The sequence below is a fragment of the Trachypithecus francoisi genome, unplaced genomic scaffold, assembly GCF_009764315.1.
Source record: "Trachypithecus francoisi isolate TF-2019V2 unplaced genomic scaffold, Tfra_2.0 Lachesis_group9, whole genome shotgun sequence".
Taxonomy (NCBI): domain Eukaryota; kingdom Metazoa; phylum Chordata; class Mammalia; order Primates; family Cercopithecidae; genus Trachypithecus; species Trachypithecus francoisi.
This window is the reverse complement of record NW_022681474.1, coordinates 6,098,440-6,124,150: the sequence shown is the minus strand read 5'-3', so window position 1 is coordinate 6,124,150 and position 25,711 is coordinate 6,098,440. Positions and strand designations below refer to the sequence as shown.

The window sequence follows — 25,711 nt, the reverse complement described above, 5'->3', positions numbered from 1 at the left end:
GCATTGAGGGAAAGATTTTGATGTCACTATGTGAGACTCAAGTCTTTGATGTTTAATTGTATTTTACCCAGATGACAGTGAATGGTTGGAAATTGTTTCCTGCATGTTGCTAAGACCATGACATAGTGGAGCCTCTACAGTCTGTGCTCACTTTGTGAGGCTAGAGTGTGACCACTGGCCCCTGGGAGGCCACAGCAGCCACACCCCATTCTTTGACAGCCTCTGTGAGCATAAGGGACTCTGGGTAACATACCAGATTCTGGGCTCTGGGACAAGACAGCATTATTGCCTGAGCTGATTTCACTCCCTCTGAATTTTAAAACGGAAGATACAGAGAGGCAGCCCCAACCGTAGGAGCACAAGAGTATCTCCCACCCCTATGGAGTCTGTAGATGGTGATGCTTAAGTTTGCTAACACCTCGGGTTCACAGGTATTGCTTGAGTTGTGGAATATCCATTTGTTACTCATTTAGGTGAATCCTGATTTCCCTTTCTTTTTACATTATAAAACAGAGGTATGCTAACTGAGGATAGGAAGCAGATATCCCTGAAATATAATAAAATTGGTTTTTAAAACAAAACATTTTTAATAACTATATTAAAATGTTAATATTATACTAATAACTATATTAATATCCCATTACATTATATGTTATTACACAAATCATACTCTTATTATACAACATACTAATACAAGTTATATTTTAGAAATAGAATTATGATAAATATAAGTACCGTTAATATTATTATACCAAAATATTAACATGTCAGATCTTAGCAATAATGCTTGAATTATGAAACATTCACAAATCTGGACAGAACAGAGTGTAACACTGGCTAGTGACTCAGTGGGCCTCCTGTACTGCCCTCATTGTAGAAGAAAGTATCCCTTAAGTTTTGACAATTCACTTTCAAATTATGTAGCATTTTCCTCTAGGAAGGCTTTTTATTACATTTTGGTGGCACTTAAGCCCTCCAGCTGCAACACCCCTTACCCTAATGGTTTCGTCTTTTCGGTTAACGATTTCTAGGAATATCGACACGTTTATTTAAAGAAGAGGAATGGCGGTAGCAGCAGGAACTGAAACATGCCGGTATCTTTAGCAGTAGTCACCGCAACATACAGTGGTATGAGAGTCTGGAATTTAGTTCATATCCAGGCTTAATGAATTACTGGCTTGTGAAAGTTATAAAAATAGGCAAATTTGCTGGCACCTACTATATGTCAGGCACTGTGCCTGAAGACTTTGTGTGGACTCTTTGGTTTCAAGTGGAATGATTTTTATTTCACTCAACAGTGCTTCACTGGTTAACGGTGACCATGGCATCAGAATGGCCTTGGGCCTCACAGAGTGCTGATCTTACTAACGCCGACTGAGGAGAAGCCAGGTCTCCCTGGGGTGCTGCTAACGTAAGGTGGTGGCTGCAGGCTGGTGGCTGGGAAACCCACAGATGTCCTTCGTGTTTTACCTAGTGCTGTGAAGCAGAGTGAGGGTTTAATTCACAATTTCCTTATGTGCGTGATTTTGGTTATACATTTTTAAGTAGTTTTCAAATGTAAAATAATTGAGAATATTCTTGTCATGGCCGTAGAACTTGGAAGCTTGGAATTTGGAAACCTACCTTAGATAAGTGGTTTCTAGCCTTGGTGCCACAGCCCTCCAGGGGCTGTAGTTGTTGTCAGAAGTTCTAAATCCTTGGACACATCAAGTTCTGTCTACAGGCTAAAGCATATGTGAGTCTGTGTGTCTTACAACATCTGTTCAACCTATTTTGTTGCTTTTTTGATCAGCAAAATACCAATTTCAAAACACATTACCAAATTCAAACTAGCTTTGAGTTGATATCCTTTTGTATTTTTCTCAGTCATTGGATACCAGAAGTTCAACTATTATCCCATGAGGGGACTAAAATGTTTTTTAAAAAATATATTCATTCGGGTTGGGAATGACTGTTCTGTTGCTCAAGGGATTTTTTTAAAACAGCCCAAGATTGCAAGTTACTTAGTGACTGTCGCTTCCAGCCTAGGTCTATTCTTAGAAAATGTGTCAGCTTATCCTAAAGAAAAATTTCATCACTGAATTGAACCCTTCCATTTTCCAAATATCTTAGTACTGCCTTAGAAGTACCGTGGGGTAAAAGGGAAAGATTTATAGCCCGTGCCTGATTGCCATTGGTTTGCCTAATTAATATTCACTATGGGATAAATTATCTGCTGCTATTTGAAATTTGCTAAAAGATGCCCCTCATTCATGTCTGCCACTATGTGTGGACTGGTATTATTGGCAGCACTTGTGTGAGCAGAGACAGTAGATACGGTGCAAAAAAATACATCCAGTACAGCTGAGAGCATGGTGGCAATTCTGAGTGTCACAAAAGGTGTAAGTCATGTATGGCAGCTCTGAGCACGTGGACACACAGCTCTATTCCAGCCTCTACCTGGGAAAATATCTATTTCCTTTGTATGTACTCCCTGGTCTTGCCCAGCCATAGAACTATGTGTTATTCTTCTGTTGAAATAGCTAAAGCAAATGAATTTGGTCTCCACATAACAAATTAGTCAAAAGTTCACTTTCAACTAGTCACTGGAATTTGGGGACATATTTTCTCATAGACCTGGTTTGCATGTAGGTTCCCCGTTGGGCTGCAAGAACGACCTCTTTGACTCAGAATGGAATTGAAAGATGCTTTTGATTCTCGTTTCCTCTTGTCACTATGGGAAGATGCTGCTCTGTCCTAATCACCTTGGCCCTGAAAGTGAATGGTCTTGTCGCTTGTCAACTGTGGCTTGATGGTCGTCGTCTTCCTTGGCTGGCTGAGTGGGAAAGGCATGGAGTTGCCCCACTCTGTGGCTCGTTCATTTGTAAGGGATGTTCAGGAGTCATCAGAAGGCATGTTGGTATTTCTTTTACCAATAGCAAAAGCATAATGCACTCTTCCCTGCCCTTTCAGCGTCCCTCTTCTCTCCCTGCCCCCGTCTCTTCTAAAACAGAAAAACGAAAATGAAGGTTAATGGAAGAACTGCCCAGTAAAAAGATTATATTCTATTTTACAGCCTTATTTATTCAGTAAGGTGTGGATAGCAGTCCTGATACATAGATCATGGACGATGTGATAAAGTTTGTGAGATGCTAATTGGATTCCCAAAACCGGTAGTTTGAAGGTGTTTTATTCTATCTGCAAAGAGCGCTAAGAAACTCAAAAGAAGGCTGCTGTGTAAATTAAGTGGATTAATGCTATGAACGTATGTATGGACTTAAATATCCAGGGTCTACAGTGAATGTTGGTTTAGCACTCCCTCAGAGGCTTGTCTTTGGGGGATAAAATGCTTGCAGCAAAGCGGGTGACGTTGAGAATGAAATGGGGGTGACCAGCCATCAGGGTTCTTAGGAAGGAAGAGTGATTCCTAAAGGATCCAGGCAAGCAGGTGCTATGGAATGATGGTTGGAAACGTTGTAGGCAAGAAAAAACCATCAGTATTAGGGCAAAATACTAGTAATCTGATTAATCTCAATTAACTAAAACGTTTAATAAACTGCCAACATCAGCATCTCAGAATGAGTGAAATAAAAAGCTTTCCTTTTTCTTCCTGGTTTTGTTAGAAGTTATTTGAAAAATGATACATCAGCATACTTTTTTAGTGTGAGAAAATACCAATTAAGAACGTTAGTTTGTTTTAAGTCTCTCTTGAATTATTTAGAAGGAAAACCAAGTCAGATCCATTGTGGGTTTTTGTTGTTGTTGGTTTTTTAAAGTGCAGGTAGACATGAACAAGCAGAAGTTAAAAGAGCAAATGGAATATTGATGATCATACATGGGGGAAGCTTGTTAACAGCACTGGCCTGGTGGACAGATGCCCAGCTTAACTCAGGTCAACTTTACTCCTGCTCAAGAAAGGTTATTGGAGGATAAGGAGGATACTATATGGAACTTTGTCTTAGAATTGTAAGTAATGGTCAAAGAGCCCAAATTAAGCAGCAAGCAAAAAGGGACAGTGTAGAAAAAGGCATTTGCTGTGGGGGTGCATTAGCATTGCAAGGACATAGTCTTGATATGTTATACCACAAGAGCTGGATAAACGTGGCCTGAGGGCTTTAAATGCGCACTGCTAACTTTAATATCTGTGGACAGATCCAGATCCAGGGCTACTTGTCAATGCTCGAATGTTTTTTCAGGTGAAAGCCTCTAAGAATGCTTTACAGCCCAGAATTAAGTACTGATTGCTAACTCAAATTCCCCTTGTTACCACTGTAACACATAGCACCTGGCATTGCCTTTTTAAAACAATGCTGGCTGTAGGTGAAATTGTATGTTTAACCTCTCCTTTGGTGCATCCTAAAATAATGTGGATTCATTAAGTAAAAGTTTATAGTCGAAGAAGCCTCGGGTGGATCTATGGACTTAGGTCTGTTTTTAGCTTCCTTAGCCTTAGGAAAATTTAAATCACCTGGTTTTAGCTCTGCACATCAAGGCTTTGGTAGTCAGTAGTATAATTTTAGGCTTACAAGGGATTGACTGTAGGGGAACTTGTCTTGCAGATGTAACTTGGTTATTGATAACACATAACTTTTGAAAAAAGCAGGTTACAATAAACTAGAGAGGTTATGAACGAAGTATTGGACTTGTGGATAATACTTAGCTTTGAGTTCTTGCTCTGTCATCGACTGCTTAGTAACCTTAGGCAAGTCACTTTATTTTTCTGGGCTTCAATTTCCTCCCCTATAAAATGGTGATTTCCCAAGTCCTTTGCCGTTTGGGAAACCATTAACTCTGAGACAAGTTAATGTCTCCATGGTGATAGTAGTTCACACAGTGCCGAGGGTTATCATTATAAATACCAGATTTTCAGTGTACAGAGGGGTTGTAAGAACAAAGTGTGTACTTTGGGAGTAATGTGTGCCAACACCGGAACAAACCCCAGCAAAAGGCTTTGAGTGTGCGTGCTTTTATAATGACTACCATGGCCAGTCATTTCTCTCTTAAAGCCAAGTACAGAGAAAGTGAGGAAACACTACTCTGGAAACATCTGAAATAATCCCAAGTGGGTCAGTTCTGATGAGTCCTGTACTGTGAAGGTATTGTAAGGCTTTTATAACCAGAGACTTGATGCCCTAAATGTGATCAAAACACCAGAAGTAATGAGGTCAATGTGCTGGCGTTAGAAACTTCTGTCTTCCAAATACTGAGCCTTGAATATGTATGCTTTTGTCTTCTGGAAAATGATGCAAATCCTCTGAGCCTTGTAAAAATACCTATTACTAGTTTTATCAGCAAAATTTAAAGCTGAAACCAGAAAGCAATTAGGTTGAAACTTAGCGTTTATCGTTGTGTGAAACATTTCATTGCCCTGTAAGTGAGATACATTGAAGTACGGGGGTGAGCCTCTTGACAGATGAATTATGAACAATTCACCCATAATCAAAACCATACAGTGCACATCAACATAACATTAATTTCACTCTTATGGACTCTAGTCCCACAGCTTGAGAAATTGTTATGCGAGTAGAAGAAAAATATGTAGGACAAAGACAGTAGTCTGACTTTCAAACTGCTACATCAGGATTTAGACATACAGTAACACCTGTAAAAGCATATTAGGAGTTCTGCAACTAAAGCCCAAAATAATCCTTGAGAAAAGCATACCAAAGGGAATGCAAAATAGAAATGCGAGCTGGGAAGTGACCTGCGGAGGTAGGCTGAAGCAGACCATTTGCTGCTGGTTTGAGATAATTCCCTCCGACTGTTCGTGTTTCATCCATTTCGTTTTGAATGCTTTCCCTTGGAGGACAATCCCATAGTCTAATATATACAGATACTTGAGAGCTTCCTTAAGACATTCAGTCTATTTTAAAAAAATAAATCCTCTTCCAGTTGCTGTGTAATTGTTCTTCTTTGTATTATCCTGAAGGAAGTGCTGGGGGTAATGTATGCAATGTGATGGGAAATCGAGTTCAACATTTCTCTCTTGGGTGCTACAGATTTCACCTTTCATAAACTTATGCTTTGCTCAGAGAAAATGATTACCAAGGGAAGGGAATGAATTCACTGCTTTTCCAGAGCTGAACGAGTTCTGTCTATAATAACAGGTGCCCATAGAGAATAACACAATCCCAAGTTGAAATAATCCTTAAATGTGTTTTTCCTTGGCTTCATTTTACTGCTTGACCCATTTCTAGAGTCACTGGTTTCATTCATCCAGAACCTTGTTCATCTCCAAATTCTCTACCTTCCAAAGTCTATCCGTACTCCCTACAAACTAACTACTCAGAAAAGCTAGGTAGAGATGTAACACTGGACTTATTTAAAAGCATAATGGGTGAATGAATAATTATGTCAGATTACAAAAAGGTGGGCGGTTCTTTCTCTTCATGCACGACTTGCAGAAAATATAAAAGAATCCGAGGCTGCCACTCTGTATTCTCTTACCTATTATGTATTCTTGGCCTGTGCAAGAAAAGACTCTAAACCTTTGGCTGCCCAGTGGATGCTGTCTGGGAGTGATGGCGGTGTTGGGTACGTCCATTGCTTTGCTTTGGAGAATCATGCTGCTCCCTTCTTCAGCATAATGTGATGTGATGAAAGAATTAAGCAAGTGCTGTTGGACTCAAAGAGATTTGTTTTACAATTGATTAAGTCACTTGAGCAGCTCCCATTTTCTGTTGCTATTGCTATTTGGAGTTGGTGTGTACAGTTGGGGTGTGTTGGGGTGTATCTCCTTCATGTACTGAAAGTATAAACATACTTACTCCTCTGTTTTACTCTTACTCCCTACCCTCTCTGGAGTTTTAAGGGAACTCCTTACATTTATTTGGCCTAGAAGTAAAACTGAAAACATTCTCAAACTTGCTGAGAGTGACAAGAGAGGGGTATCTTCGAAAATGTCTGAATTTCATACGTTTTTAGTACTTAACCTGAACTAAAGTCCTCTCACCTAAATGAACTCTTATTCAAAAACAGCTTTATGTTCCCATCTGTAGACCTTGGTTTTAGCAGATACCCATCTTTTAAGTTGAAGTACAACTGTCACCTCAACAAAAACGTGCGGAAAACGCAGAAGGCCCATGGTACGGTTTGGCTCTGTGTCCCCACCCAGCTCTTGCCTTGAATTGTAATAATCCCTGCATGTCAAGGGTGGGGCCAGGTGAAGATGATTGAATTATGGGGGATCGGGAATTTCCCCCAGGCTGCTGTTGTGGTAGTTCTCAGGAGATGTGATGGTTTTATAAGGGGCTTCCTCCTTCACTTGGCACTCATTCTCACTCCTGCCTCCCTATGAAGAGGTTCCTTCCACCATGATTGTAAGTTTCCTGAGGCTTCCGCAGTGATGCAGAACTGTAAGTCAATTAAACCTCTTTTCTTTATAAATTACTCAGTCTTGGGTATTTCTTCATAGCAGTGTGAGAATGAACGAATACAGTCCCCACTTTTTTAGGCCATGGAATCTAGCAATTCAAGATGGAAAGAGAAGTTGTCACTCAGCTTTCCCTCTTGCGTCAACTTCTGCCATCACCTAGCAGTGTCATCACATATGATCAGAGTTACCACAGTACAGTGCAAACAGTAATAGCATTTAATAATAAAAAAGCAAGATGACTTTGGGATTTGTTAGCTGATGACCATTTTTACTACTTATAGCGCTAAGAAAAAATGAAACTGAACCATCCAGATTATAAACTGTTGTGAATTGCTCTCCAGTTTGTATATATTTTAGCCGTATTTATGAGAGTCAGTAAAGTAGAGAGGAAAGAGCTTTGCACTTGACAGATACTAGTTCAAATGCTGATTTTGCTACTGAGGGTCACCTTGAGCAAATCATTTAACCTCTCACAGCCTCAATTTCTTCATTTTAAAAAAGGAAATAACAGAGGTTTATTGTGAGAATTAAGTGAGGTCATATAAAAGATCTAAGTAGAGACCCCATTAATGTTAGTTCCCCTTGCTTTTTCTTTGTTTAAATGAACTGTATTTTTACAAGTCTTTTAAAGTCATGAATGGATAATTTTTTAGTAAGCGTCTAGTTCCTGGACCATGCTAGGTTCTTAGTAAACATTCATGGAATGAGCAGGTGGGCGAGTACATATGTTTGGTGGGATGTGGCTATTATTAGTCCCTCTATTAAGACTAGGAACATACAGTTTACAGTTTACCTGTGATTACTCAGAAAATGGATTCACTGACTACCTGGACATCTATAAAAATAAGTAGACTTTGTAAATTTCAGGCAAAGCCAGTGTTGGACATGAAAGTTTCTGTCTACATTAACCATTACCTTTATCTACCAGACAGTCATTCTGTGAGAATATAACTGGTGCATCATACTGACTTGGATATTGAAGGGCATTTTTGTTGTATGTTGTAGAGAGAACCTCATCTGGGTGGTTAATTTAAGACTTCTGTGATAAGCCCCTCTTCCGGAGGTGGAAGAGGACGCTGGACGGGCTTTGCAGGGACAGTCTTTAATTTCAGTCAGTCCTAATAGTCACTTAATGAAAAGAAAATTGTATGAACCACAAGTTGATCCAAGTCTGTTGGCATTAGAATTAAGTTGAGCCAGCTGCCAGTTTCTAGAGGCAGGCTAGGGCTGTCTGTCTCAGCCTCCTTCCCGTTTTTACTTTCTGAGTAGGCCCAGTCAGATGAATTAGCCTGGTGTTCCTTTGAAAAGCAAGTGTTGGTTGAATTTCTCAGATGTTGCTTCTAGCATCCATTTCATAGAAATCAAACTTAGAAAAAAATGTTCTTTAAATGGTGCTTATTTGGGGACGGGGGCAATTCCAGCCTTATAATAAATTCATTGGTGAAGTGAAGACTTACTCATGGACATTGTTTCTAACAGATAAGGACTTTTATAAAATGGGACATGTTCTCAAGTTAATAGCATCAGCTAGTTTTTGAAGAAGCTTTTACAAAGGGATTTTCTGTTACCCAGGTTGGCAAAAAGACCAGCCTAGAGGGAAGGAAGAAAGAAGCCTTCAGGAGTTGGTGTCTAAATCCCAGTCTCATAATTGAAAGGGTGCTTCTTGAAAACTCAAGTTTAACATCCAAGTTCCCTAAGTCATACCTGGGACAATTCAGGTTTGAAAAAACTGACTGAACAACCAGGGAAAGAGCATTCCTGTTTCTGATAGAATATTTTTCCCAGGGAAGATGGAAATTCTACTTGAGGAGCCTGCTTCACTGTTTTGGCACTGAGGGATCTGATACCAGCCAGAACCTGGAAGAGTTGAGATAGAAAAAAATAAAGAATAGGAGATTTCATTAAATTGACATGTTGGAACCTCTGAAAGGGTTCTCATGGGAGACGGATTCAGAAATAGATGAAAATTTGTACAAGGAGTTTTTGACTGATTTGTTTTTTCTCTGGCATACTTGACACATTCTTTTGCCCACTCTGGTAAATAAGTATTGGCAAAGGGTTGCTAGTGTGTATCAGCTGGGCTTCCTTGATATTCTTTCCCTTAAGAAAGTAAGATTTTCAGGACACATTCGTCACTTAGGGATGCATTTTCCCCGGACTCTGATGTCCCCATTATATTGGTGCTGTTTTCCATGCATTTTTAAGTCATGGAGAATCAAATAAAACAAGCTTTATTCTGGGTCTGATAACACATCACCCTGGCCTAGTTTTCATTCTCTGGAGAGACTTGCGGATTTGCCTGTCACTTTGGCCAATTTATCACAGAGTGGCCCGTGTTCCCATGGCCTGAGGCTGGGGGCTGCATCCCTTACTTCTGTTTGGACCCAGAGTCCTGTGGAGGGCAGGAGTAAAGAAGGTGACACCCCCGTCCACCCTCACACAGCCCCATCTCTGCTCTACCTCCAGGGGCTCTCTCAGAATCCAAATCTGTTAAAACTCCAAGAAAACAGCAAAAAAATGATATCCTGCTTCTAGCTCCTTCCAACAGAGGACCCTAAAGAGAGTCCGTTTAGTTGCAGCCAATGGGTGAACTTTGCTTCGTTGCAGTGATAAGGATGAGCTGTATGACCTGCCCAGGTGCTGGTATTTATCTCCAAACTCTCTTCTCACTAGTTTTTCCATATTTCCAGATCACTCAGCTGTTTGTTCAACAGGAAGGTACTGATGACTGGCCTGGGCGAGGCACTGTGCTAGGTCACCCTGCAGGGCAGAAACTGAGTCCTTAGGAGGCATAAAATTGGTTCCAGATCCTACTTTGCTCTGAGTGGAGAGTAACTATGTAAATCACTTCTCTTCTGCGGCTCTCAATTCTCTGATCTGTAAAATGAGGGGATTACTTAGATGAGCTCTGAGATCCCTTCCAGTCCTAAAAATGCTATGATTTTCAGATTACAGATCTCTGGAGTCAGTGTTTCACATTTCCAAATTTAAGATGAAAACCACATTCTTTGAGCTCTTGGCATGAAGTGCATGCTATCTGTGAATAAGCCGTGCTTCATGGCCTGCTTGCTTCATCCGTGGTAGAAACAATCTGTTGACTGTAAGATACTTCTTGTAGATGGAGAAAGCCACGCTTGAGCAAATTGGTCTGAGCTTGTTGTCCTTCAGATGGTGTGTGTGGAGCAGCCCCTTGGCATGCAAAGACTAGCTGTAATATCACTAGTGTCTTACATTTAGAATGGAATGAGGTGAAGTTACTTTTTCCTAATATCTCTAAGCTGAATAAATAGATGTCAGATAAAAAATTCCGTTCATATAAGAATAGTATACCTCCTCTCCCTTCATGAAGGAGTCAGCCATGAGGATGGATTGTAACCCCTGGGTCCCATCCCAGGACACAGTGCATCCTTTGGCTGTGATTGTTATCTTATCCTGACTGGCAGTGAGGTGAGGGGTCAGGGTGACCTTTCTGTTCATACCACGGAATCTGTTGACAGCTGACACCTCTGTTGGGAAAATAAAAATGAACTGGGGAAAGGAGTGAAAGGACCATTATCACTTTGACAGATGCCCATGATTGGAGACCATGCCAACTGGTGAATTCCTAATAACAGGAAACAAATGTGTATTTTTTAGCTTCTTGACTGCTCTGTGAAAGGGGCTTCTAGGAAGGAACCCTTAAAATGTACATGTAATTGAGTTTAAATAACAGGGATGGGAAGAGGCCGCAGCCAGCTGGCCTAGGAGTGGTGTGGGGATGGTGGTATCTAGTTCTGTCGTGGAGGGGTGTCAGGGCCCCAAATGACAAGCCTATCAAGGATGGAAAGTAGCTTGGGTCTTCCATGAAAGTTTGTACTAAGATAGTGTTAGGCACCCTCTCTGGAACCTCAGTTTAACCCTCCGCTTTGACCTGCTTTCTCTTTTGCATATTCCATATTTCCCCTTTTCCTTCAATGGCTGATTCATGTAGTTAATTGCTGCCCCCTCTCACAGAGCTGAGTGGTTGAGAGCAAGGACTCGGGAGTCTGACAGCTTGAATTGGACTCTGGGTTCCACCACTGACTTGGGCAAGCCAGTAGACCTCTCCATACCCCAGTGTCTTCATCATCAGAAAGGGGATGATGATGCCATTTTCATTTAGTAATAAGGGAGAATTAGATCAGAAAGTGCACAGAGAGGGCCTTGAAACCAAGGCTGACGTGTACTGACCACGTCTTCGCTCTGTGCTTCCTGTTGCCAGTCTCAGCAACCACGGCATGGACTGTTTCAGACACGACTTACTGCTCCCTCAATCCGGGGGGCCAAATCCCACTATCGAAGGTTCGCAGCTGTTACCAGCCCACTGTGAAGATCCGGTCCACACGGGTTGCCGGTGATCTGAGCAAGTAATGTTTTGGCAAGGAAAGGAAACTGTCACTTGGAAGATGCATTTTCCTCCAGAAGAATTTCCTTTCTGGTTTTCCGATTGGATGTAACCCCAAGAAGGAAAATAACTCAGTTCCACAGCTTAGGTTGAGTAACAACTTTGTTGATAGTGTGTGCCGGATATGGTAATGGAAACAAACGCAAGCGAAGATGTAGTTCTTGTGTTCAGGGTCCTGTTGGCAGCCAGAGGAATCCATGGACATGAGATTGGCTGTAGTTTTGAACAAATGTGGGTTAGAGGTAGATGCTGTGCTTAGGTCCTTAGTGGGTTGAAAGAAGGTGTGCATCAGTGCACAGTTAAGTGTGGTGTACAAAATGCTACATTTGAGATAGAAAGACTTTGGGGTGCTGAGTGATTAATGTCATTTGGAAAGGCTAAAGATGATGTCTCAGATTTTCACTTGGGCTTAAAGAAAGATGGATAGTATATTAACAGGCAGAGTCAAGGGTGGAGTTGGGTGAGAAAAATGATAGTCATGCACTTAAATGCGCAATTGGTATAATTCCCAAAGACTCATTTCTGCTTTTAAATTGAAAATGAAAATACTGCTTTAAAAAACTAGTCAATTTACTATTGATAAAGAAATCTAAGATTCTACCTGACTAGCAACAAGACCCTAGGAAAGAGAATAAAAGAAAAAAAAAAAAAAAACCACGATGTTATTTTCTAAGGTCAGCCAAGAGAATGTGAAAATTACCGTCTAGAGAATACAAACCCCACAACGAAGAGGTCATTATCGTCAAACTGCTAAGGTCATCAGTATCTATGCTTTTAAATAAACCCAATGATCCTCTTAATATCATTGTGGAAATTCTAGGCGCTAACATATTAAAAGTATCCTATTGGGATGTTGTGCTATTACTGTATTTTTCAAAGGCTTTGGTTTCTGAAAATTTTTACAAATACTCTGTGGCCTTATTAGTTGATAAAACAATGATATTCTCAGTATTTGAATTTACTTGTTTGGCTTTCCTTTCATTTATGTAAAATGTTGAGAATATGGCGGTGATTTTATATTTAATTATCATGTTGTTCTTCCCCCTAAGGTAACAAAAAAGAAGAAGTATAACCTTAAGGTTTAGTAGATACTGTCATTGAAGACATTGGAAGTCATTTTCCAGTTCTTTATAGACGAGAAAACTAGACCCAAAGTAATAAAGTGCCGTGGTCAGCAGCACACCATTGCTCAGTGACTGGTCTGGGTCTAGAAGCCAGACCTTTTGACTCCTAATTTGGTGTTCACCTTTTTGTACCATAATCCTGTTTATTGAAAAACATTGGGAACCTATATATTTGAGCCCGCATATTAGAACACCAGGAATGAAGAGTCCAGAAGATTGTCAAATACATTTTGATTGGCAAATTGTTATTTGGCAATAACAACAATAGCTAACATTTACGAAGGTCTCCTAAGCGCTTTCACGTGTATTAATTCATTAAATCCATCACAATGACCTTGTTATTGGTACTGTTGCTTTCCCCAGCTTACAGCTGGGCCGTTGAGGCACAGAGAGTTGACAGAAGCTGCCTAAAGTTACATATTGGAGATTCAAAAGCAGACAGTCTAGTTCAGGGCCTGCATCTGCTTCCCCAAGATGGGATCTAGTCATTGGGAGTTTTTTTGTCGCCACCTCCCCATCTGCCTTGTGTCAGAAGCAGTTTTTATAATGTCATATTAACCACACAGTTAATAAAATAGACCATACCACCGTTTGAATCCTGGGTTGCCGCTCCATTTCCAGAAATGCATAGAGCATAGCACTGTCCTGCATTAATCCAGACCTTCACAACAATCCAGACCTTGTCTGTCAACTCTCTGTGCCTCAACGGCCCATCTGTAAACTGGGGAAATAGTACCAATAACAATGCCATTGTGATGGATTTAATGAATTAATACACGTGAAAGTGTTTAGGAGAACTTCGTAAAGGTTAGCTATTGTTGTTATTGCCAAATAACAATTTGCAGTCAAAATGTATTTGACAATCTCCTGGACTCTTCATTCCCGGTGTTCTAATCCATGACTCAAATCTGTAGGTACCCACTGTTTTTCAATGAACAGGCTTATGCAGTACCATCTGGAAGAGCCATACAGCTGTAGGGCAGCTCCACTGAGGAGAGAGCGGAATCTCCCCAGTTGAGCAGGTGATTTAAACTCCCCTGGCATTCGCAGCGATAACAGCCGTATTTTTCCCTCCGCCTGGCCTGTGTCTTGACTTTGGACAGGAGTCCAAAGTGAGCTGCGTCTTTGTGTCTGCTCCCTGCACTTCGGAGGGTGTGAGCTGCACACTCCCTACCCAGTTCTGATAGGGAATGGGGATTAGACTCCAACATTCCAACGTCATTATGTAAAGGAAAATGGCATCATTCAGAGAGGTGGGGCTGAGCAGTCCAAAATATTTGATAACACTGAAACAGCGTTTTTCCTCTTCCACGATGAATCCATGTCTCCATTTGCATTTGTTTAAAAAAAAGAAAAAACTCCTGACAGCACCAACAACACAACAAGAGAGATGCACAGCCTGAGCAATAAATCTCTCGAGGCATTCAGCAAGTGCCACAGGGCTCATTAATCTTGATTATTTCCCGTAATAGATAACTTCACAAATCAGCTATTATTCCTAATCACGCACATAAAGATAATGGATGGGTAATAGCTTCCTGCATGGTTAGACCAAAATAAAATTTCATGTAAAAATGTATTTCTACAAATTCCAGGGAAAGGTGTTTTCTTGCTTTCTTAAAGGGGCAGGAGGAGATGGGGGAGGAACCACTGAGGGCAAAATTGATCCTTGAGGATTGGGTTTGAAGGAAGAATTAGGTCTCTCTGATTTTCTTGGAGACATTCACTGGCTTGTGTGCCACCCTGTCGCTGTCAGGTGGTTTTGAGAGACTTGGGGTCACAGGAGGCTACAGAATTGTGCAGTTCCAGCCTCTAGATGGTGTTTGGGAAGACCGCTCCTCCCAAAATACAAAGCACTGTGACGTCAGTGCTGTCTTCCATCTTCTAAGGATGGCATTGGTGTTGGGAATGTTTGCTGAGTTTGAATTCCATTATCTTCCCAGGGTTTGTGGATGACCCCAGGAATGCTCTTCATATACCAGCTCCCGAACTGAATGAACAATGAAAAAAGATGAATAGGTGACGAGAGATGTGTTTCGTACATATTGGGATGGGGCGTGGATGATAAAGTGTTGGTGTTGTAAGCAGGTGACACTAGACGAGAGTAAACCTAAAGAGTCCTAGGACTCCCAGGTCTTTTTCAAGGAGCAAAAACCTATGTCTGTGGAGTGCCTGAAAGAGTTCTAACTGAAACTGCCCAGGTGAAGGGAAGTAGCAACTGGCTTCTGCTTTTAAATTATGCCCTTCTGACCGCACCTCGACTGACATAGAAGATGGTGCTGTTATCACACAGCAGCGAGCTGCAGCTGTCTATCATTTTCTTCTCAAAATGCCAGTGCGTTAAAGTAAGGCCTAGAATGAGATGCATCACATTTATGACGGGATTTGACTCCATATTATTCAGTCAGTCAGAATAATCAGCCTATCACAACAACACATACCTACAGAAACATCGTCTCATAACACGCGCCTTTGAACCCCTTGCATTGCTGGATAGTACTAGCAAGTGTCTGTTCTTCTATAGCCTTTTCTCCAGGCACCTAAAGTCAAAATTTCACTTCAGACTTCTCTTTTTACCTGCGGTGAAGTAGTTAGGCTTTATCAGAACTTCCAAAGGAGAAGGAGGGCTGGTCTGCTTCTCAGGACCTCGCATACTATACACGTTTCTTAAATATTGGAGTAGAAGATGATTAACTTTTTTCCTGCCCATGAAGTCTGTTCTTCTGATACGTTCTCCACCGTGGCAGAATCACCGAATGCCCTTTAGGTGGAAGGCAGTGTGTTAGGCATTGGGAACACAGGTGTTAAGATGTGATTTGAGCCTTTAATGAACGTTGTGGTTCGGTAGAGGAGGTAAGATGCAGAAGCAAATGCCCACAGGCGAGCAAAGGTGACGTGTGCCAGAAAGGAGGCAAGAGCAATGCTGAAGACGTTCAGGTGAGGCAGGGCTATGCATTAAAGGAGGCACGAGTTTGTACCCATCACTGTGAGAGGAAAAGACATGAGAGGCAAAGAGTGAACAGCATGAGTGAGGCATATGCACAGAAACACTTTGGACATCTTTAGAGGGCAGTGACCAATCCAACCAGATGGGAACATCATCAGTGGAAAATGAGAGATAAGGCAGAGAATGTGATAGGCTGAATTTTAGAGAACTTTGCATGCTGGGCTAAGGGGTTGGACATTGTTCTCCAGACATTAGAGATCTAGTAAAGGGTTTATAGCAGGGCATGGCATGGTTAGACCTGTGGTTTAAGAAGATGAATTCAGTAATCTATAGAATGGACTAGAGGAGGAGGAAGAGCCTAGCAGAGCCGGCGTGCATACCCCTGCTCACCTTGATTTCTCAAATGATGATGCTTCTCAGCCATGTGAATGGATGTGCAGAAACACACGTCTTAGGCAGAGGGAGCCAGGAAGAACTGGTGGTTTTGTTGGGTGTGGCGGGTACTGCAGTATAACACATCATCCCAAACTTAGTGGCATAGAACCTCTTCCTTATGAACTCTGTAGATTAGGACTTTGGACAGGGCACAGAGGTGGTGGATGGCCTGTCTCTGTCTGACAGTGTCTGGGAGCCTCAGCTGGAAGGATTCAAATGGCAGGTGACTCAGCTGGCTGAGGACTGGAGTCATCTGGAGGTGTCCTCGCTAGCACATCTGACACACATGGGAGGTGTTACTGGAAAGCTGGGCTCATCTGGAGCTGTTGACTGAAGCACATGCGAGCTTCTCCTGTGCATTGGGCTGCCATTGGCACAGCTGCTGGGTTTGAGAGAGGCAAGCTTCTGTAGCCGGGAGCCTTCCAGTAGAACCAGGAGAAAGCTGTATGATCCTTGAGAGAGGCGAGCTTCTGTAGTGGGGAGCCTTCTAGTGGAACCAGGAGAAAGCTGTGCAGTCCTTTTCAGCCTAGCCTCAAAAGTTGAACAGTGCCACTTCTGCCACATACTGTTGGTGACAAGAGTCCTAAGAGCCAGCCCAGATTCAAGAGGAGAGGATTGGACTCCCACTGTCAGTGGGGATGGCAGGGTCACATTGCAGAAGAGCGTGTGGGATGGGAATAATTTCCGGAGCCGTCTTTGAAAGACACAGTAGACCACAGTGGAGGTTGGCAGCTGACGGCGGCAAAGATGACTAATTCAGTTAACACTTGCTGAGTTTGAGGTGCGCATAGGATTTTGAAGGTGAAAAAGACGTAGTAACTGAAGACACAGGAGTTACACACCAGTCTAGAGACATGGAAGACTTTTAAGAAGGGAGATAAAAGCAAACAAGGTAGCCAGAGATAAGCGTAACTGCTGCAGGCATCTCGACACTTAGAAGACCAGGATGAGGAACCCAAGAAGGGGAGGGACAGGCTGAGGAGCATTTGAGCCACAGTGGCTAGATGAATGAAGGGCGTGAAGAAAGGAGTGTCAGTGTATGGTCTTTGAAAGAGGTTTCAGTGACTGGTAGAAGCAGAAGCCAGATGGCAAGTGCTTAAGGAATAACGAGGTAGAGAGAAGGCAGAAGCCATGAGAAGTAGTCATCCTACCAAAAAGATACATGCCCCCATATGTTCATCACAGCACTGTTCACAATAGCGAAGACATGGAGTCAGCCCAGGTGCCCATCAGCTCAATAGTAGGCCTAGGGAGCACCTTGAACGCTATGAAGGGAGACAAGGGGTAAAAGAAGTAGCTGTGGAAGACTTAGGAAAAGAGAGAATTTTTGTATATGTATGTATTTAAAAGAATAAATGGTAGTTTTTTCCTCCCAGATTGAAGGACTTCTTATTTTTGACCTTCAGAAAATACGGAGTACATCGTGTCTGAATCTGGATATGCCTCTTTTACGTATTTCTTTCCCCCCTCCCAATTAATAAAAAAAATCAAATGAATTTCTGTTTTCTAGTGTTTAATCATTGGAAAAGGATTTTATAGGTTACAATACTCAGGCATTTTTACAGACTCACTTGAGAGAACACTGAAAGATTGATTTGTAATTTGGAAATGTACATATTGAAATTATAGTATTATATATAATCTTGAAAAATTAGAGGCAGCCTAAATATCCAGCCATAAGTGAATAGGTAAAGATCCTATGGTATATCTACATAGTAGAATACTTTATAGGGATTTAACATTAGAATGGTAAGGAAAAAGGCTAATATTTACTGATTATTTTCTATTCTCTAGCGCTGGGCTGGGATAGAAGTGATCTAATGTAATTCCTGAAGAGTTTTAAGAGGGTTAGATCATACTATCATCAATGTTTAGGTGAAAATTGATACCTAAGTTAATCATATGTACATATGCAAACAACTTGTTAATAAAAATACGGGCTAGAAATAACTGGTGGTTATACTGGAAGAATAAATCTGTATGTTTTCTTCTGTCACCTAAATGATGTTGTTTTTTAAAAACAGGTAATCATTGTATTGAATATCATACTTTTATAATCCTTAATGTGTTCAAGATCATGTGTAGACTAAAACATCAATTATGAGTTACCTTCTGAAATTCCTTTTGAATAGGATGATTTCAAGAAAAAAGATGTAAAGCAGTAAGCCTATGGTATGAATGTTTGATTCTCCTTTTTTGTCTAACCAGCTTCCTAACATAACACGTTAGGACACAGCTGCTCCTCCCAGTCCTTGACAAACACCACATTCAGGTTTCATCATTTTCATAAGTAGCCATTGAGTCAGCTCAGTAGAAGACATTAAGTGAAATTGCTGGTCTCCCAGGACAGGGGAGGTAAGGCTGTTCTCCCTGGGGAACCGTTCAGCAAAGGAATGAACATTTTTGTGAGAAACGTGGCCTCCTTTATAGAAGTTAATCAAGCTGTTTGGGGCTTGAAAAAATATTGACCTCTATGCGTAGGACCTAAAAGAGATGAGACCTTGAGTACATGGCACATCCCTTAAAGAAAGTTCATGTGCTTTGCCTTTTCTTTCAATGCCTTTCCTCATTTTTTAAGGACAGGGTAAACTAGACTTGTGAGGAAATACTACATTGCAGGCTTCCTCAGTCAAATGAGAATGTTCTCTGCTGATTGACAGCAATACAAGGAAAGGTTACATCGAAGATGGAGGTGAACCCGAATTTTTTCCCCTACCAGCCTAGTAGCTTCTGAACTCATTTTGTGAAATGAAACTGGGAGAAAAATTTAACCCACAGAAAAATGGGGAAAGGCAAGCAATAAAATTGCCCTGAATGACTGGAAATGAACTTACCACTGTCAAAATCTTCTCCAAGTTAAGAACGTGACTCTCAATCAGATACAGAATGGACAATTGTCAGAGATGTAACTCATTCACGATGAAACCAGTAAGATGGTAATGTTGGCTTAAAGAGCATTTGCAGAACCTGATATTTATAGGCATTTAGAAATGCATCGTTTCAACTAGACATACATGATCGTTTCAACTATACATACATCTAGAATTTAATCTATAATTTCTGATCCAAGGCCAAATAGCAAAATCAGAGATAGATCCTCCTTCTGAGAGAATGAAATAATCCCTGTACAGGACTCTGAAGGGCCCCAGTATGACAGTGGAAGGGTACGGTCTACCACTACCACCTTACCTTATTCGTAGGTGTTACTTATTCTTAACATCACACAATTTTTGCTTTTCCCCATCAACTTTTAAACACGTTTTAGGAAATATGGTACAACTTTCAGCTTCCTTTATTAGAATAATGATGCTGATCAAAACACAAACAAGAGGTTGTTTGCAGATACCACTTTAGCCTTGATCTCAGGCCTTGGCCCCCTTATTCCAGGCATTGTAGGGGAGAAGACATTTCTCACCCACTGCAAGATTCATAGCTGAGACCCTCATAACAAAAGATTAAGAAGAGAGAAGCAGACAGATTTACTTACCGTTACATGGGCACCTTCAGAAGGAAATGAAGAGCCAAAGAAACAGGGAGAACTGTGTTTCTAACGGTCGTGCAGAAGTGTGATTGGAGGAAAGAAGGGTAGAACTCATGGTTTTGAACTAAGGAGACTTAACAAGGCTTGTTTGTTCAACTTCTCTGTGTTCCTGTTTCTTCAGAGATAAGGAGGTTCTTTTACGAGGCCAGAAAATTATTTCCAGGTTTTGTGATCACTTCAGGGAAGAAGGCAAGAGTTGGCCCTCTTACCTGTGCTGTTTTCACAAATGCCAAGATGCCACAGTTGGGGATAGCATGGCCTGAACCCCACCAGCATTGTGGACTGATAAATGAACACTCAGTCCACAGCTGAGTGAATCCATCCACCCATAGGAACCAGATATCTTACTTTATCACCTCTAAATTTGCAGCCCAATGTTTCTTTGCACTTCTCTGTTGGGGGATAACTTTCCTGGCATTTCAGATGCTATCCAGGGCAATTCTATCCACTCCACTGTGTAATAGGCTGTGTGTCTTGATTGGCATCAGTCTTAATTTCTTACTCTGTCAGGCACTTAGCATGCCGATAGATGCAAAGTGATGCGGTTACTTGTAATTGTCTCCTCCAGCTTTTTTGCATCCACTGTTGACTTCTACAGAAGAAGAAGTAGTTCATGCTGCTGTCAATCATTTGTGGGACATTTGGTCTGTTCCCTCTTCAGACAGTGCTTTTCGGGCCACAGTTTGGTGTTTGGGAATTAATGTGAAAATTCCAGTGGACTCTTCCCAGGGTTCAGGCTTAGTCTTGAAAGTCCTAACACCCAACATTATTTTAGCTACATCTCAGGGTGTTTCTGTCTTCGCAAAGGGTATTGTGAAATTTAAAGTAATAATACTTTTTATTTATGTAAGTAAATCTGTGGCATGCAAACGAGGGATGTGGAGAAGGATGGAAAAGAGGAGGAAGAAGTGTAAGAAAGGTGTTACCAAATCAAATCAATAACACTGTGCATATCCCAGCTCCATCATTTCAGCAAATTACTACCTTCAAGTCATCAAATTGAGTGTCGTAGTGAAACTGTTCCTATATGTCAAGCAAAGCTTTAAACAAACTTGATATAATCTACAACTATAAAACAGTTCACCAATTTTGATTCATCAGGGAGCGGTTTTTTTTACTTGCCTTCTCCAGGCCCTTTTTACAACTGAATCAGCCAGTCAAGTCCGTTAACATGGCCTGAATTGTCTGTAATCTCAGCCTACCACTTATTTTTCGATCTCTGTTTTACAGTTAGAACCCCAGCATGGCTGACTAAGAAGGTCAACCTGTGATATAATTATGATGGCTTCAGATTGTATCTCTACCACTCAGATGAAATTAACTCTTCTAAGGTTGAGTCAGTGTTTTCCATCATTGTCATGGACAATTAGTAGCCACTTACAATTGGTTACAGTTCGTTTCTGCTAATGGCATTACAGATGAGATCAGACCAACCACAGGACAGTCGACGTGAGTTCTCAGAGATCGGATGTCCACATGGTACTGGAAGCCGTTCCATTTTTCAGGCCAGTTTATAAAGCCACTTTCTGTGTATTGCAGTGCTTTATTTGCCCTGGTGTTTATGAAATGTGTCTTTGTGGCAAATTAACTTGCTGGCAACCTAGCTGCCTAACCGAATTGAATTGCAGAACATTAACTTTACACTAAGTACACAACAGTGACAAGAACTGTGTATTATTTTAGAGACAAAATAATCTGCTATTTTTCTAAAATGCCATCAGTTGTAAGCATAGCATTGGAAGAAAAGTTTGTCCAAATTAGCCATGGTTATAGAGGTTCTGGTTACTAGGATATGCAGTCCACTTATGGGCAAAGTGCTGCATTGTTTCTCTGAAACTACCTTGTCTGTCTCTTCTTCCTCATTCTTATTATAATGAACTTGGGAATGTTTAGTAAATCAGGTGACTTGAAATGGTTGAATGTTTTCCAGCCTTCTCATACTGAAGTGGTGGACAATAAAACTTCCATAGCAGCCAGCTTTTTCCTGACAACAATTTCTTTGGAAGGGGAAAAAAAAAGCAAAAGGGAAGTGAGAGCCGTGTCTATATGTTAAATACATCTGCTGATTTATTTTTAAAGGTAGAACAGAGTGTTTTAAGCACTCCGGGAAGGAGACTGCCCATCATGTGTCCATGTCAGAGTGTCTGTCATTTGGTTTCTGAATCTTCATGAGGAAGAATATGTCCCTGACATACAAAATACCTTAGCCATCGGATGAGCACACATGAGACTGCTTGGTGTCCTCCCCTCAGTAGGGGACATTGACGAGAACTCTAGTGCAAAACCTTGAAGGATACACTGTACTTGTTTTAATTGCATATCATTTGCTATGTTAATTAATGTGTCCATTCTGCTTTCCCAAAATGGCAAATAATGATGTGTGAAAACAGTATAATTACATTTTGATATTTTTGGTAGAGTAATAACTGGATTCGATTTGCTTTTGATCTTGAAAGTTGTTTATCATTCCTGTCAGTCATCCATCCCTTTTAATTATATTGATGTTCGTTGTCGGTTTTTATTTTTAACGAGGCACCCAGATCAGCAATGGCCTTGATGCGTGGCCCCCATGATACTTTGCACAGGAAGTTTACAAAACAAAGTTTCTTCCTGTGATTGTTAGCAAAATGCTTTGAGATTCTCTCTTTCTGAGAGAAGCATGCACATGTAACACACGTCAGCAGGCTACTAAGCAGAGTTTGTGACTTCATTAGAATGAGCGTCCTTGCATTTGGGTGGAAGTAGCACGATAGCTGGCGGTTGTGTGCTGCATCATCCCAGAATGTGTCATTTGGGTGGACGTCACTGAGGACCGTGGCAGAGTCCCGTCCGTGACTCTATGTAGCCGTCTCAGTGCCCCCGCATTCGGCATGTTTTCTGCAGTAGCTCGTGAGTTTACCTGGAGCTAAGATGAAGCTAAGAGATGTTTTTAAATCCACGACCTGCAGGGGGAGGGCAGCTGAGATGTAACAGGCATGTAAGCTTGCATACCTTTTGCCCATATTTTTAACTGTAACAATGGAGTTGTCACTGGGAAACAGCATCCCAGCCTGGGAAAAGGCCTGTTGCCTTTCAACTTGAAAGAGGTTGTGGTAGAATTTTTGTTTGGCGACCAGAAAAAGACTGATGGAGGCAGGCACGCAGCACTCCCCACTAGGAGAAGGTGGCGTTGGCGTTCATCATCATGACAGGAGACACTTCGAAATGAAATTCTCACAAATTATGAGGCCAACACATAGAATCAGGAAGAAAGTGATGAAACTACTTGCGAAACTCTCTTGTGAAAAAGGATGCATTTATTTTAGCTGATTTTTAAAGCAAAGCTATCTTTTAAAAAAACATATCCTTAGAATTTATAGTGTAACATTTTGCCGTATTTATTATACATTATCATGAAAGTGTGTCTGGACACCTACTTCGCATCCATAGGTATTAACAGCTCCTTCTACCTCCTTCAGCCTTTGTACTGGTATCTGATTTTGCAAAAACAAACAAGTAGCCTCATGTTGACCTGCATTTATTTGAAACGCATTATGCACCAATGCAGAGGAAATGCATTTACTTCTACCTCTGAACAACTAGAGCTTAAGTAATGCATTTCAGGAAGGTAATCTATTAGAATAGCCCTCTTGAGAAGTGCCATGTTATGAATGGATTCTGCATTTAAAATATCCATTTTGTTGCCTCCCTCCTGCTAATTACTTCTTTCTTTGTCTTACCTCTAATTTGCATGACTTGAGCAGAACAGAGGGAATGGAGTCCGCTGTTTCCCCTTCACGAATCCTTACACTTAGTGGCAACTGAAATGTTGACTTAAGCTCGTTTCTATGGAAGGGAAACTGCATTGCCAAGGAAAAGATAATCGCTAATCACTATATCTAACTACAAAGAAGAGTAAATCACTAAAAACAAATTAAGTATCTTAAATAAAAATAGAAAATAAAAGCAATTAAGAATCGAGGAAACCGCTGCAATCTCTCAAGTCTGTGTTGCGGAGCTAACTGAAAACAGCCTGTGTTGGGATGTACGGCCAGACTGGGCATGGGCAAAGCTTTTCTCCATGGAACCAAAATGACAAAACCAAACCAAACAAGAACCTTGGCTTGGAAGCAATTCTGAGTATCTTTTGGTTGTAATTTAGGAAGCATCAGGTCGCTCTCTCTGTGTGGCCCTGCAGACCTGCTCGCTTGTCCTCTGTCTACTAGGATGATGGCGGTTACTTCAAATCACCAGAGCCCAAATTTAAATGAACTGGAAACTCATGAGACTTCTATACTTGACCTTAATCTGATGAGGTCTGATGGAAGCTTCTTACTAACTCACTCCTCCTCCTCTCCCTCCTTCCTTTATATATTGCTAGTTCCTTATGTCTTTAAATGTGTGCCAGTCTAACGGAAGTGAAAAACAATAGGAAACGAAGAGTTTTTTATCACTGATTCAGAAAATGTGGCTGGAAGAGTAGTGCTCGGAATTCCTCACAAAGTTCTCCTGATCAGGTTTTCCCTGGGCAATTTCCAAATCGTTTTTTAGTTAATGCAATTTAGTGCTTTATTGTATTTCCCATAAGTATCTCAACTAAAAGTAGAACTGCCCATCACGTTCATTTTCATGGTATGTTTGTAGCAATAATTAAGAAAACAAAGATAGGAGAGGTTTTTCATTGAACCATTCACATTAAAAACTTGCCTTTAAAAATATTTATATAGTCTTCCCTTGGAGTAGTTAATCATAAAATGTTTCCATTTGCTTTTCAAGCCCTTTTTCCAGTCTTGTTATGAAGATTGAAAGGTGAATTTCTGAGTTGGGAGGATTTAGGAGAAGACATATGCATGAGAGATGGAAACGCAGTCTGGGAAAATGAAATACCCAATGAGAGCACCTTTTGGTGCTATCTCTGCCTTGAGCCACTTTGGTTATAATAAGGTTCTGGTCTACCCTGACTTTGGGACCAGGGAATTGAGTGCTCCAGTATAGTAATAGGTAGCTGGGCACCATCACTAACTGTCTTTGACCTTGTACTTCTGAAAACCAAGTTTTTGTCTCTATTCTTTGTCACCAAGTGTCCTTGTATGGCATATTCTGTTCTTCCCTTCCTGGTTTTAGGATCCTCCTGGGTACCTGAGTTTCTATAGGGTTTTCCTCACTCTGTACTCAGCCTGATAGGGACATCCCCAAATGGTAGATCTCTTTGGTCAACCAGCTGCGGTCATCGTCATCTCCCCTGATCAGGGACTTCCCAGTTGGGCTGGAGCTGGGTCTCTCCTCCAGGCCTGGCCTCCTGGGGTTTAACCCATGTGGCCACTGACCACATGCCATCTCACACATGGCGTCAGGGAGCACTGGATGCTGCCCTGTGGGGACTGTGTTCCAGTCACAGCCAGACAAACAGTGAGCACTCACCACAGGCTGTGAGACCTCATCACCGAACCAGGGCTGTCCCTAGGTACTCACCAGAAAAGCAAATTCAGGATGATGTTGGAAAGAAAGTCACGTGACTAACGAAGGTTGAGCATGTTGTGTGTGTGAAGGATGAGGTGTGCTTCATATGCCCGTATTTTGGATTGGATGGACCGGGTGAAGGACAGTCTTAGGATGGGGACAAAGAGACTGAGGAGTACGATGTTCTGGGCCGTGAGTAGCGACCGGCACTCGGCAGCCCTCGTCTTGTCTTCTGTGAAGATCCAGGAGTCAGTGTGTTCTTTCCCCTGGTTCAGCCGAGAGCAATAGATCCTGTCTCCAAGCTGTGGCAAGTAGAGGCAGGTGTCTAATTCTCCCTCCTGCTCAGCTCCATTTGCCCTTAGGTCAGGAGTGTTGACATGAGCTCAAACCCCCATGTACTGCAGAGGGATAACAATTCTTCAGCCTTAAAAAAGGGATCACAGAGGAA

At 41.4% G+C, this 25,711-nt stretch overlaps 1 protein-coding gene and 1 long non-coding RNA gene across 15 annotated transcripts in view; one reads left to right on the top strand and one right to left on the bottom strand.

Annotated features, from left to right (window-relative positions):
- CELF2 (CUGBP Elav-like family member 2) overlaps positions 1-25,711 on the top strand; it is a 540,282-nt gene that overhangs the window by 277,388 nt on the left and 237,183 nt on the right. The window lies entirely within an intron of this gene.
- LOC117082752 lies at positions 2,255-25,711 on the bottom strand. Its single transcript, XR_004436758.1, has 3 exons — positions 25,276-25,711; positions 19,118-19,250; positions 2,255-2,983 (listed from the first exon to the last, which is right to left on the bottom strand). It is a non-coding gene; the product is annotated as an uncharacterized LOC117082752 (long non-coding RNA).